Raw genomic sequence first — 14,163 nt, 5'->3', positions numbered from 1 at the left:
TGAGGCTAATGATGAAAAAGGAAATATCTTCAGATAAAAATTAGAAAGAATCTTTCTGAGAAACTGCTTTGTGATTTGTGCATGCATCTCACAGAGTTAAACCATCCTTTTGATTCAGCAGTTTGGAAACCCTGTTTTTGTCCATTATATGAATGGACATTTGGGAGCTCTTTGAGGCCAATGGTGAAGAAAAGAATATACCAGGATAAGAACTGGAAAGAAGCTATTGGAGAAACCACTTTGTCATATGCGCATTCATCTCTCTGAGAAAAATGTTTCTTTTCATTCAGCAGTTTGGAAACACTGTGTTTGTCCATTCTGTGAATTGATTTTTGAGCTCATTGAGGCCAATAGTAAGAAAGCGAATATCCAAAAATAAAAACCCAGAAGGAAGCTATGAGAAATTGCTTTGAGATGTTTGCATTCATCTCGTGGAGTTAAACCATTCTTTTCCTTCAGCAGTTTGGAAACACTATTTTTGATGAATCTGTGAAGAGATATTTGGGAGCGCATTGAGACCTATAGTGAAAAGGAAAATATCTTCAGATAAAAACTAGAAAGATTTATGAGAAAATGCTTTGAGATATGTCCTTTCATCTCACAGAATTAAACCTTTCTTTTGATTTAGCAGTTTGGGAACACTGTTTTTGTAAATTCTGTGAATGTTCATTTCGGAGCTCATTGAGGTCGTTGGCAAAAAATCAAATATCTCAAGATAAGAACTAGAAGGAAGCTATCTGAGAAACAATTTTGTGATGTATACATTCATCTCATAGAGTTAAACCATTCTTTTCATTCAGTAGTGTGGAAAATCTGTTTTTGTAGAATCTATGAAGGGATGTTTGGGAGGGCATTGGAGCCTCTGGTGAAAAAGAAAATATCTTCAGTATAAAACTAGAAAGAAGCTTTGTGAGAAACTGCTTTGTGATGTGTTCCTTCATCTCATACAGGTAAACTTTTCTTTTGATTCAGCAGTTGGGAACACTGTCTTTCTCCATTTTGTGAATGTACATTTGGCAGCTCATTGAGGCCAATGGTGAAAAAGTGAATATCCCAGGGTGAAAACTAGAAGAAAGCCATCTGAGAAAAAGCTTTGTGATGTCTGCCTTCATCTTGTAGAGGTAATCTTTTCTTTTCATTCAGCTGTTTGGAAACACTGTTTTCGTAGAATCTGTGAAGGGGTAATTGGGAGCACATTTGGTCCCATGGTGAAAAAGAAAATATCTTCAGATTTAAACTAGAAAGAAGCCTTCTGAGAAACTGATTTGTGATAAGTTCCTTCATCTCACAGAGTTAAACCTTTCTTTTGATTCAGCAGTTTGGAAACCGTGTTTTTGTCCGTTCTGTGAATGGACATTTGGGAGCTCATTGAGGCCAATGGAGGAAAAGTGAATATCCCAGGATAAAAACCAGAAGTAAGCTACCTGAGAAATAGCTTTGTGATATGTGCATTCATTGCACACAGATAAATTTTCCTTTTGATTTGGCAGTTTGTAAATACTGCTTTTGCATATTCTGGGAACATACATTTGGGAGCTCATTTAGGCCAATGCTGAAAAAGCAAATATTGCAGGATAAAAACTGGAAGGAAGCGACCTGAGAAACTGCTTTGTGATGTCTGCCTTCTTCTCATAGAGTTAATCCTTTATTTTCATTCATTAGTTTGGAAAAACTGTTTTTATAAAATCTGCTACGGGATATTTAGGAGCATAATGGGGCCTATGGTAAAAAAATTATCTTCAGATTAAAGCTAGAAAGAAGCTTTCAGAAAAGCTGCTTTGTGATGGGTTCCTTCAACTCATAGAGTTAAACCTTTCTTTTGATTCAGCAGTTTGGAAACACTATTTTTGTCTCTTCTGCGAATGCTTATTTGGGAGCTCTGAGGCCAATGGCAAAAGAGTGCATATCCCAGGATAAAAACCAGAATTAAGCTATCAGAGAAACCACTTTTTGATGGTCTCATAGAGTTAATGCTTTCTTTTCATTTAGCAGTTTGGAAACACTGTTTTTGTAGAACTTATGAAGGCATATTTGGGAGGGCATTGAGGCCTAAGGTGAAAAACAAAATATCTTCAGAAGAAAACTACAATAAACCTTTCTGAGATACTGCTTTGTGATGTGTGCAATGATCTCACAGAGTTTAAACTTTCTTTTCATTCAGCAGTTTGCAAACACTGTTTTTTTTTTTCCATTCAGTGAATGGAGATGTGGGAGATCATTTAGGCCAAAGGTGAAAATTGTATATCCTAGGATAAAAACTAGAAGGAAGCTATCTGAGAAACTGCTTTCTGATGTGTGCATTCATCTCACAGAGGTAAACATTTCTTTTCATTCAGCAGTTTGGAAACACTGTTTTTGTCCATTCTGCGAATGGATTTTGGGAGCTCATTGAGACCAATTGCAGAAAAGAGAATATCCAAAAGTAAAAACCCAGAAGGAAGCTATGAGAAACTGCTTTGGGATGTGTGCACTCATATTTCAGAGTTTAAGTATTCTTTTCCATTAGCAGTTTGGAAACACTGTTTGTGAAGAATTTGTGAAGGGATACTTGGGAGCACATTGAGGCTTATGGTGAAAAGAAAAATATCCTCAGATAAAAATTAGAAGGAAGAGTTCTGAGGAACTGCTTTCTGATGTGTAATTTCATCTCACAGAGACACATTTCTTTTGATTCAGCAGTTTGGAAACACTGTTTTTGTAAATTCTGCAAACAGACATTTGGGAGCTCATCAAAGCCAATGGAGAAAAGTCGAATATCCCAGGATAAAAACTAAAAGGAATCTATCTGAGAAACCGCTTTTCAATGTGTGCATTCATCTCATAGTGTTAAACCTTTCATTTCATTCAGCAGTGTGGAAACAGTGTTTTTGTAGAATCTGTGAAGGAATATTTGGAGCACATTGAGGCCAGTGGAGAAAAAGCAAGTATCCCAGGATAAAAACCAGAGTGAAGCCACCTGAGAAACAGCTTTTTGATGAGTGCATTCATCGCAAAGAGATAAACGTTTCTTTTCATTAAACCATTTGGAAACACTGTTTTTGTCCATTCTGCAAATGGACATTTTCGAGCCCATTCAGGCCAATGGTGAAAAAGCATATATCCCAGGATAAACTAGAAGGATGCTATCTGAGAAACTGCTTTGTGATGTGTGCATTCAGCTCGCAGAGTTAAACCTTTGTTTTCATTCAGCAGCTTGGAAACACTGTTTTTGTAGAATCTGTGAAGGGATATTTGGGAGTGCATTGAGGCCTATGGTGAAGAAGAAAATATCTTCAGATGAAAATTAGAATGAAGCTTTCTGAGAAACTGCTTTGTGAAGTGTGCATTCATCTCAGAGAGTTAAAACTTCTTTCATTTCAGGAGGTTGGAAACAATATTTTTGTCCATTCTGCAAATGGAAATTTAGGAGCTCTTTGAGGTCAATAGTGAAAAAGCAAATATCTCACGATAAAAACTACAATGAATCTATCTGAGAAACCACTTTCTGATGTGTGCGTTCATATCACAAAGTGAAAAATTGCTTTTCATTCAGCTGTTTGGAAACACTGTCATTGTCCATTCTGCCAATGGACATTTGGAGACCATTGAGGCTAATAGCAAAAAAGGGAATATCCCAGGATAAAAACAAGAAGGAAGCTATCTGAGAAACCACTTTTTGATGGGTGCATTCATCTTGGAGATGTATAGTGTTCTTTTCATTCAGCATTTTGAAAACACTGTTTTTGTAGAATCTGTAAAGTGATATAGGGACCACATTGAGGCCTAAGGTGAAACAGAAAATATCTTCAGATAAAAACTAGAAAGTAGCTTTCATTGAAACTGCTTCATGCTGTGTGCATTCATCTCACAGATTTAAAACTTTTTTTTTCATTCAGCAATTTTGAAAAACTGTGTAGAATCTGTGAAGGGATATTTGGGAGATCATCAATGCCTATGGTTAAAAAGAAAATATCTTCACACAGAAACTAGAATGAAGCTTTCTTAGAAAATGCTTTGTGATGTGTGTGTTCATCTCACAGAGTTAAACCTTCCTTTTGATTCAGGAGTTTATAAAAATTGTTTTTCCCCATTCTTCAAATGGATATTTGGGAGCTCATTGAGACTTCATCCTGTCATAGAGTTAAACTTTGTTTTCATTCAGAAGTATGGAAACAGTGTTTTTGTCCATTCTGCAAATGGACATTTGGCAGCTCATTGAGGCAAATGGCAAAAAAGTGAATAACCTAGGATAAAAGCCAAAAGGAACCTTTCTGAGAAACAGCTTTGTGCTGTGTGCATTCATCTTACAGAGTTAAATCATTCTTTTGATTCAGTATTTTGGAAACACTGCTTTTGTGCATTCTGTGAATGGTCTTTCAGGAGCTCTTTGTGGCCAATAGTATAAAAGTGAATATAACAGGAAAAACATGAAGGAATCTACCTGAGAAACTGCTCTGTGATTTGTGCATTCATCTCACAGTGTTAAAACTTTCTTTTCATTCAGCAGTTTGGAAACAGTGTTTTTGTCCATTTTGTGAATGGACATTTATGAGCTCATTGAGGCCAATTGCCAAAGAGAAAATATCCAAGGATAAAAATGAAAAGAAAGCTATCTGAGAAACCGATTTGTGATAAGTGCATTTGTCTCATGACTTAAACATTTCTTTTCATTCAGCAGTTTGGAAACACGGTTTTGTAGAATATGCAAAGGGATATTTTGGAGCTCATTGAGGCCTATGGTGAAAAGGAAAATATCTTCAGATAAAAACTAGAAAGAAGCTTTCTGAGAAACTGCCTTGTGATGTGTGCATTCATCTCACAAAGCTAAAACTTTGTTTTGATTCAGCAGTTTAGAAACACTGTTTTTGTCCATTCTGCAAATGGACATTTGGGTGCTCATTAAGGTCAATGGTGAAAAAGCTAATATCCCAGGATAAAAACTAGAAGGAAGCTATCTGAGAAACTACTCTGTGATGGGTGCATTGATCCTGCAGTGTTAAACCTTTCTTTTCATTCAGCAGATTGGAAACTCTGTTTTTATAGAATCTGAGAAGGGATATTTGGGATCACAGTGAGGCCTATGGTGAAAAAGAAAATATCTATTGATAAAATCCAGAAAGAAGCGTTCTAAGAAACTGTTTTGTGATGTGTGCATAGATCTCACATAGTTAAATCTTTCTTTTGATTCAGCAGTTTGGAAACACTGTTTTTGCCCATTATGCAAATGGACATTTGGGAGCTCATTGAGACCAATAGTGCAGAAGGGAATATCCCAGGATAAAAACTAGAAGAAAGCTATCTGAGAAACCACATTGTTATCTGTTCATTCATCTCACAGAGTTAAATCTTTCTTTTCTTTCAGCAGTGTTGAAACACTCTTTTTTTAGAATCTGAGTAGGGATATTTGGGGGCACATTGAGGCCTATGGTGAAAAGGAAATATGCTCAGATAAAAACAAGAAAAACGCTTTCTGAGAAAGTGTTTTGTGATGTGTACATTCGTCTCACTGAGTTAAACCTTCCTTTTGATTCAGCAGTTTGGAAACACTGTTTTGTCCATTCTGCAAATGGACATTTGTGAGCTCATTGAAGCCTATGGTGAAAAAGTGAATACCCCAGGATAAAAACTGGAAGGAAGCTATCTAAGACTCTGCTCTGTGATGTGTGCATTGATCCTGCAGAGGTAAATCTTTCTTTTCATTCAGCAGATTGGAAATGCTGTTTTTATAGAATCTGCGAAGGGATATTTGGGATCACAGTGAAGCCTACGGTGAAAAAGAAAATAGCTACAGATAAAGAATAGAAAGAAGCGTCCTGAGAAACTGCTTTGTGCTGTGTTAATGGATCTCATATAGTTAAATCTTTCTTGTGATTCAGCAGTTTGGAAACACTGTTTTTGCCCATTTTGTGAATGCACATTTGGGAGCTCATTGAGACCAATGGTGCAAAAGGGAATATCCCAGTGTAAAAACTAGAAGGAAGCTATCTGAGAAACCACGTTGTGGTATGTTCACTCAAAATCTTTCATTTCTTTCAGCAGTGTTGAAACACTCTTTTTTAGAATCTGAGAGGGGATATTTGGGGGCACATTGAGGCCTATGGTGAAAAGGAAATATGCTCAGATAAAAACAAGAAAAACGCTTTCTGAGAAAGTGTTTTGTGATGTGTACATTCGTCTCACAGAGTTAAACCTTTCTTTTGATTTAGCAGTTTGGAAACACTGTTTTGTCCATTCTGTGAATGGACTTTTGTGAGCTCATTGAAGCCTATGGTGAAAAAGCGAATACCCCAGGATAAAAACTGGAAGGAAGCTATCTGAGACTCCGCTCTGTGATGTGTGCATTGATCCTGCAGAGTTAAATCTTTCTTTTCATTCAGCAGATTGGAAATGCTGTTTTTATAGAATCTGTGAAGGGATATTAGGGATCACAGTGAAGCCTATGGTGAAAAAGAAAATAGCTACAGATAAAACATAGAAAGAAGCATCCTGAGAAACTGCTTTGTGATGTGTGCATGGATCTCATATAGTTAAATCTTTCTTGTGATTCAGCAGTTTGGAAACACTGTTTTTGCCCATTATGCAAATGGACATTTGGGAGCTCATTGAGACCAATGGTGCAAAAGGGAATATCCCAGTGTAAAAACTAGAGGGAAGCTATCTGAGAAACCACGTTGTGTTCTGTTCATTCATCTCAAAGTTAAATCTTTCATTTCTTTCAGCAGTGTTGAAACACTCTTTTTTAGAATCTGAGAAGGGATATTTGGGGGTACATTGAGGCCTATGGTGAAAAAAAAAATAAGCTCAGATAAAAACCAGAAAGAAGCTTTCTGAGAAAGTGTTTTGTGATGTGTACATTCGTCTCACTGAGTTAAACCTTCCTTTTGATTTAGCAGTTTGGAAGCACTGTTTTGTCCATTCTGTGAATGGACACTTCTGAGCTCATTGAGGCCTATGCTGAAAAAGGGAATACTGCAGGATAAAAACTAGAAGGAAGCTATCTGAGACTCTGCTTTGTGATGTGTGCATTGATATCACAGAGTGAAATATAACTTTTCATTCAGCAGTTTAGAAACACTTTTTTTGTAGAATCTCTGAAGTGGTATTCAGGAGCTCATTGAGGACAATGGCGGAAAAGTCAATATCTCAAGATATAAACTGGAGGATAGCTATCTTAGAAACCGGTTTGTGATGTGTGCATTCATCTCACAGAGTTAAAACTTTCTTTTCATTCATCAGTTTGCAAACACTGTTTTTGGATAACCTGGGAAGAGATACTTGGGAGCAAATTGAGGCGTACGCTGAAGAAGAAAATGTCTTCAGATAAAAACCAGAAAGAAGCTTTCTGAGAAACTTCTTTGTGATGTGTGCATTCATCTCACAGAGTTAAACCATTCTTTTGATGCAGCAGTTTGGAAACACTGTTCTTGCCCATTCTGCAAAAGGACATTATGGAGCTCATTGAGGCCAATGGTGAAAAAGCGAATATCACAGGAAAAAAACTAGAAGGAAGCTATCTGAGAAACCACTTTCAGAAGTGTGCATTCATCACCAGAATTAAACCCTTCTTTTTCTTCAGCAATTTGGAAACACTGTTTTTTTAGAATAGTAAAGGGATACTTGGGAGTGCATTGATGCCTATATTGACAAAGAAAATAACTTCAGATAAAAACTAGAAAGAATCTTTCTGAGAAACTGCTTTGTGATGTGTGCATTTAACTCACAGAGTTAAACCTTACTCTTGATTCGCCAATTTGGAAACCCTGTTTTAGTCCATTCTGTGAATGGACATTTTGGAACTCATTAAGTCCCATGGTGAAAAGGGGTATATCCCAGGATAAAAACTAGAAGGAAGCTATCTGAGAAACTTTTTGTGATGTTTGCCTTCATCCCACAGAGTTAAACCTCTCTTTTGATTCAGCAGTTTGGAATCACTGTTTTTGTCCTTTCTGCAAATGGACATTTGGGAGCTCATTGAGGCCAAGGGTGAAAGAGCAAACATCCGAGGATAAAAACCAGAAGGAAGCAATCTGAGAAACCACTTCATGATGAGTGCATTCATTTCAGAGCATTGAACCTTTCTTTTGATTCAGCAGTTTGGAAAGACTGTGATTGTCTACTCCGAATGGACATTTGGGAGTTCATTGAGGCCAAAGGCAAAAAAGCGACTTTCCCAGGATAATAATGCAAAGGAAGTTATCTGAGATACTGCTTTGTGATATGTGCATTCACCTTGCAGAGTTAAACTTTTCTTTTCATTTAGGATTTTGGAAAAACTGTTTTTGTCCATTCTGTGAGTGAATATTTGGGAGCTCATTGAGGCCAATGGCGAAAAAGCAAATAATCCAGGATAAAAACTAAAAGAAATTATCTGAAAAACCGCTTCATAATGTGTGCATTCATCTCACAGAGTTAAACTTTTTTTTATTCAGCAGTTTGGAAACACTCTTTTTGTAGAATCTGCGAAGGGATATTTGGGAGCCTAATGAGGCCTATGGTGAAAAAGAAAATATCTTCAGATAAAAACGAGAAAGAAGTTTTCTGAGAAACTGCTTGGTGATGTTTGCATTCACTTCACAGAGATAAACATTTCTTTTTATTTAGTAGTTTGAAAACACTGTTTTTGTCCACTCTGTGAGTGGACATTTTGGAGCTATTTGAGGCCCAAGGCAAAAAAGTGAATATCCTATTATAAAAACTAGAAGAAGCTATCTGAGAAACCATTTTGTGACTTGTGCTTTCATCTCACAGAGTAAAGCCATACTTTTCATTCAGCAGTTTGGAAACACTGTTTTTGAGGAAACAGCAAATGGATATTTGGGTGCACATTGAAGCCTATTGTGGAAAAGAAAATATCTTCACATAAAAAGTAGAAGGAAACTTTCTGAGATACTCCTTTGTGATGTGTGCATTTACCTCACTTAGTTAAAGCATTCCTTTGACTTGGCAGTGTGGAAACACTGCTTTTGTCCATTCCGTGAATGGACATTTGGGATCTCACTGAGGCCAAAAGGAAAAACTCGAAAATCCCAAGATAAAAAGTAGAAGGAATCCATCTGTGAAACCGCTTTGTGGTGTGTGCATTCATCCCACATAGTGAAACCTTTCTTGTCATTCAGTAGTTTAGAAACACTTTTTTTGCAGCATCTGCAAAGGGATATTTGGGAGCTCATTGAGGCCTATGGTGAAAAAGGAAATTAGAAAGAAGTTATCTGAGGAAACTTTTTGTGATGTGTGCATTCATCTTGCAGTGTTAAACATTTCTTTTCATTTGGTAGTTTGGAAACATTGTTCTGTCCATTCTGTGAATGGACCTTTGGGAGCTCACTGAGTCCAATGTTGAAAAAGTGAATACCCAAGGATAAAAACTAGAAGTAATCTATCCAAGAAACCGCTTTGTGATATGTGCATTCATCTCACAGAGTTAAACTTTTCTTTTCATTTAGCATTTTGGAAATGGTTTTTTTGTCTATTGTGTGAATGGACATTTGAGAGATGATTGAGGTGAATGGCTAAAAATCAAATATCCCAGCATAAAAACTAGAAAGAAGCTATCTGAGAAACTGCTTTGTGATGTGTGCATTCAATTGAGGAGTTAAATCTTTATTTTCATGCAGCAGTTGGAAAACTTTTTTGGTAGAATCTGCAAATTGACAATTCGCAGCTGACTGAGGCCTATTATGGAAAAGAAAATGTCTTCTGGTAATAACTAGAATGTATCTTTCTGAGAAAGTGCTTTTAGATGTATGCATTCATGTCACAGAGTTAAAATTGTCTTATGATTCAGCACCTTGGAACACTGTTTCAGTCCATTCTGTGAATGGATATTTGGGGGCACCGTGAGGCCAAGGGTGATAAGGTGAATGTCTCAGGATTAAAACCGAGAGGAAGCTATATGAGAAACCACTTTCTGATGTGTATATTCATCTTGCAGAGTTAAAACTTTCTTTTCTTTTCGTTCAGCAGTTTGGAAACACTGTTGTTGTCCATTCTGTGATTGGACATTTGGGAGCTCATTGAGAGCAATGGAGAAAAAAGGAATATCCCAGGATAAAAACTAGAAGGAAGCTATCTTCCTTCTAGTAGTGTCTGCAGAGGGATATTTGGGAGCATATTGAGGCCTATGGTGAAAAAGTAAATATCTTCGGATAAAAACTAGAAAGAATCATTCTGAGAAACTTCTTTATGATGTGTGCATTCATCTCACTGAGTTAAACCTTTCTTTTGATTCAGCAGTTTGGAATCACTCTTTTTGTCCATTCTGTGAATGGGCATTTGGGAGAAAATTGGGGCCAATGGGGAAAGAGAATGTCCAAGGATAAAAAATAAGAGGAAGCTATCTGAGAAACTGCTTTGGGATGTGTGCATTCAACACCCTGAGTTAAACCTTTTTTTCATTAGGCAGTTTGGAGCCACCGTTTTTGTAGAATCTGTGAATGGATATTTGGGAGCACATTGAGGACTACGGTGAAAAAGAAAATGTCCTCAGATAAAATATAGAAAAAAGTTTTCTGTGTGACTGCTTTGTGATGTGTGCATTCAGCTCACAGAGTTGAACCTTTCTTTTGATTCAGCATTTTGGAAACGCTGCTTTTGTCCATTCTGCAAATGGATATTAGGGAGCTCATTGAAGCCAAAAGTGAGAAACCAAATGTCCCAATATATAAACTAAGAGAAAGCTGTCTGAGAAACTGCTTTGTGATGTGTACACTCATCTCGAAGAATTGACCTTTTCTTTTCATTCAACCTTTTGGAAACACTGTTTTTGTCCATTCTGCAAATGGACATTTGGAAGCTCTTTGGGTCCAATGGTGAAAAATCGAATGTCCCATGATAAAAACTATGAAGAACCTATCTGATAAACTGCTTTGTGATGTGTGTATTCATCTGGCTGAGGTAAACGTTTCTTTTTATTCAGCTGTTTGGAAACACTATTTGTAGCATCTGTGAAGGGATATTTAGGAGGGCATTGAGGCATGTGGTGAAAAAGAAAATATCTTCAGATAAAAATTATAAAAAGCTTTCTGAGAAACTGCTTTGTGATGTGTGCTTTGTGATGTGTGCATTCATCTCACAGAGTTAAACCTTTCTCAGTAATATGGAAACTCTCTTTTTGTCCATTGTGTGAAAGCACATTTTGGAGTTCTCTGAGGCCAATGGCAAAGAAAGGGAATACCCCAGGATAAAAACTAGAAGGAAGGTATCTGAGAGACTGCTTTTTGATGTGTTCATTCAGCTCGAGGAGTTAAATCTTTCTTTTCATTCAGCAGTTTAAAGGCACTGTTTTTGTAGAAACTGTGAGTGCACATTTATGATCTCACTGAGGCCAATAGTGAAAAACAATATAAATTCAGATAAAAACTAGACAGAAATTTCTGAGAAACTACTTTGTGATGTGGGCTTTCATCTCACAGAGATAAACCTTTCATTTGATTCAGCAGTGTGGAAAAAGTTTTTGTCCATTCAGTGAATGGACTTTTTGGAGTTCATTCAATCCAATGGTGAAAAGTGAATATCCCATGATAAAAACTAGAAGGAAGTTATCTGAGAAAGTACTTTCTGATGTGTGCATTCATCTCACAGATTTAAAACTTTCATTTCATTCAGCAGTTTGGAAACACTCTTTTTGCAGAACCTGCAAAAGGATATCTGGGGTTGCTTTGAGGCCTATGGTGATAAGGAAAGTATCTTCAGATAAAAACTAGAAAGAATCTCTCTGAGAAACTGCTTTGTGATGAGCATATTCAGCTCACGGTGTTAACCATTTATTTTGATTTAGAAGTTTGGAAACACTCTTTTATCTACTCAGTGAATGGACATTTGGGAGCTTATTGAGGTCAATGGTGAAAAGGCGAATGTCCCAGGATAAAAACTAAGAGGAAGCAATCTGAGAAACTGCTTTTTGATGTGTATATTCATCTCGTAGAGGTAAACATCTCTTTTAATTCAGCTGTTTGGAAACACTGTTTTTGTAGTATCTTTGAAGTTATATTTTGGAGCACATTGGGGTTTGTGCTGAAAAAGAAAATCCCTTCAGCTAAAAATTTGAAAGAAGAAATGTGAGAAACTGCTTCATTATATGTGCATTCATCTCCCTGATTTAAACCTTTTTTTTCATTCAGCAGTTTGGAAGCACTGTTTTTGAAGAATCTGCAAGGGGATATTTCAGAGTGCATTGAAGCCTATGGTGAAAAACAAAATACCCTCAGATAAAAACTGGAAAAAAACTTTCTTAGAAACTGTTTTGTGATATGTGAATTCATCATACATAGTTAAAATTTTCTTTTGATTCAGTGGTTTGGAAACACTTTTTTTTTCCATTCTGCGAGTGGACATTTTGGAGCTCATGGAGACCAATGGAGAAACAACAAATATACCAGGATAAAAACTAGGAGGAAGGTATCTGAGAAACAGACTTGCAATGTATGCATTCATCTGGCAGAGTTAAAACTTTCTTTTTATTCAGCAGTTTGGAAATACCGTTTTTGTCCATTGTTTGAATGGATATTTGGGAGCTCATTGAGTCCAATGGTGAAAAATCGAATGTCCCATTATAGAAACTATGAAGAAGCTTTCTGATAAACTGCTTTGTGATGTCTGCATTCACTGCACCTAGGTAAACCTTTCTTTTTATTCAGCTGTTTGGAAACACTGTTTTTTTCATTCTGCAAATGGACATCTGGGACCACATTTAGGCTGATGATGAGAAAGAAAATAACTTCAGAAAAAAATTGGATAGAAGGTTTCTGAGAAACTGCTTTGTGATGTGTGCATTCATCTCACAGAGTTAAAACATTCCTTTCATTCAGAAGTTTGGAAAAACTGATTTTGTAGAATCTGCGAAGGGATACTTGGGAATGTAATGAGGTATATGTTGAAAAAATATATTCAGATAAAAACTAAAAAGAAGTTTTCCGAGAAACTGCTCTGTGATGTGTGCATTCTTCTCACAGAGTTAAAACATTATTTTGATTCAGCAGTTAGGAAACACTGCTATTGTCTTTTCTATGAATGGACATTTGGGAGCTCATTGAGGCTGCAGGTGAAAAAGTGAATATGCCAGGAAAAAAACTACAATAAGCTGTCTGGGAAGCTGCTTTACAAAGTGTCCATTCGTCTCACAAAGTCCTTTAAACCTTTCTTTTCATTCAGCAGTTTGGAAGCACTGTTTTTGTACAAACTACAAAGGGATATTTGCGAGTGCTTTGAGGCCTATGGTGAAAAGGAAAATATCTTTAGATAAAAAATAGAAAGATGGTTTCTGAGAAACTACCTTGTGAAGTATGCATTCATCTGAGAGAGTTAAACCTTACTCTTGATTCAGCAGTTTGGAAACACTGTTTTTCCAATCTGTGAATGGACATTTGGGAGCTCATTGAGGCCCATGGCAAAAACGCATATATCCCAAGATAAAAACTAGAGGGAAGCTATGTGAGATAGCAATTTGTTATGTGTGCATTCATCTCACAGATTTAAACATTTCCTTTGAGGCAGCAGTTTGGAATCACTGTGTTTGTCCATGATCCGAATGAACATTTGGGAGCTCATTGAGGCCAATGGTGAAAAAGCGAATGTCCCAGGATAAACACGAAAAGGAAGCTATCTGAGACACCACTCTGTGATGTGTGCATTCATCACGCAGAGTTAAAACTTTTTTTTCATTCAGCAGTTTGGAAACACTGTTTTGTAGAATCTGTGAAGGAATATTAGCAAGTGCCTTGAGGCCTATGCTGAAAAAGAAAATATCTTCAGATAAAAACTAGACAGAAGATTTTTGATAAACTACTTTGTGATGTGTGCATTCATCTCACAGTGTTAAACCTTTCTTTTCATGCAGCAGTTTGGAATCATTGTGTTTGTCCATACTCTGAATGGATATTTGGGAGCTCATTGAGGCCAATGGTGAAAAAGAAAATATGCCCAGATGAAAACTACAAGGAAGCTCTCTGAGAAACCAGTTTGTGATGTGTGCATTCATCTCACAGAGTTAAACTTTTTTTTCATTCAGCTGTTTGGAAACGCTGTTTTTGTAGAATCTGCAAAGCGATGTTTTGGAGCACACTGAGGCCAATGATGAAAAATAAAATATCTTCAGATAAAAACTAGAAAGAAGTTTTCTGAGAAACTGCTTTGTGAAGGGTGCATTCATCTCACAAAAATAAACCTTTCTTTTGATTCCTTGGTTTG

This window comes from Gorilla gorilla, chromosome 6 (assembly GCF_029281585.2).
Source record: "Gorilla gorilla gorilla isolate KB3781 chromosome 6, NHGRI_mGorGor1-v2.1_pri, whole genome shotgun sequence".
Classification (NCBI taxonomy): Eukaryota; Metazoa; Chordata; class Mammalia; order Primates; family Hominidae; genus Gorilla; species Gorilla gorilla.
The sequence above is the reverse complement of the archived record's forward strand: the minus strand, read 5'-3'. Positions refer to the sequence as shown.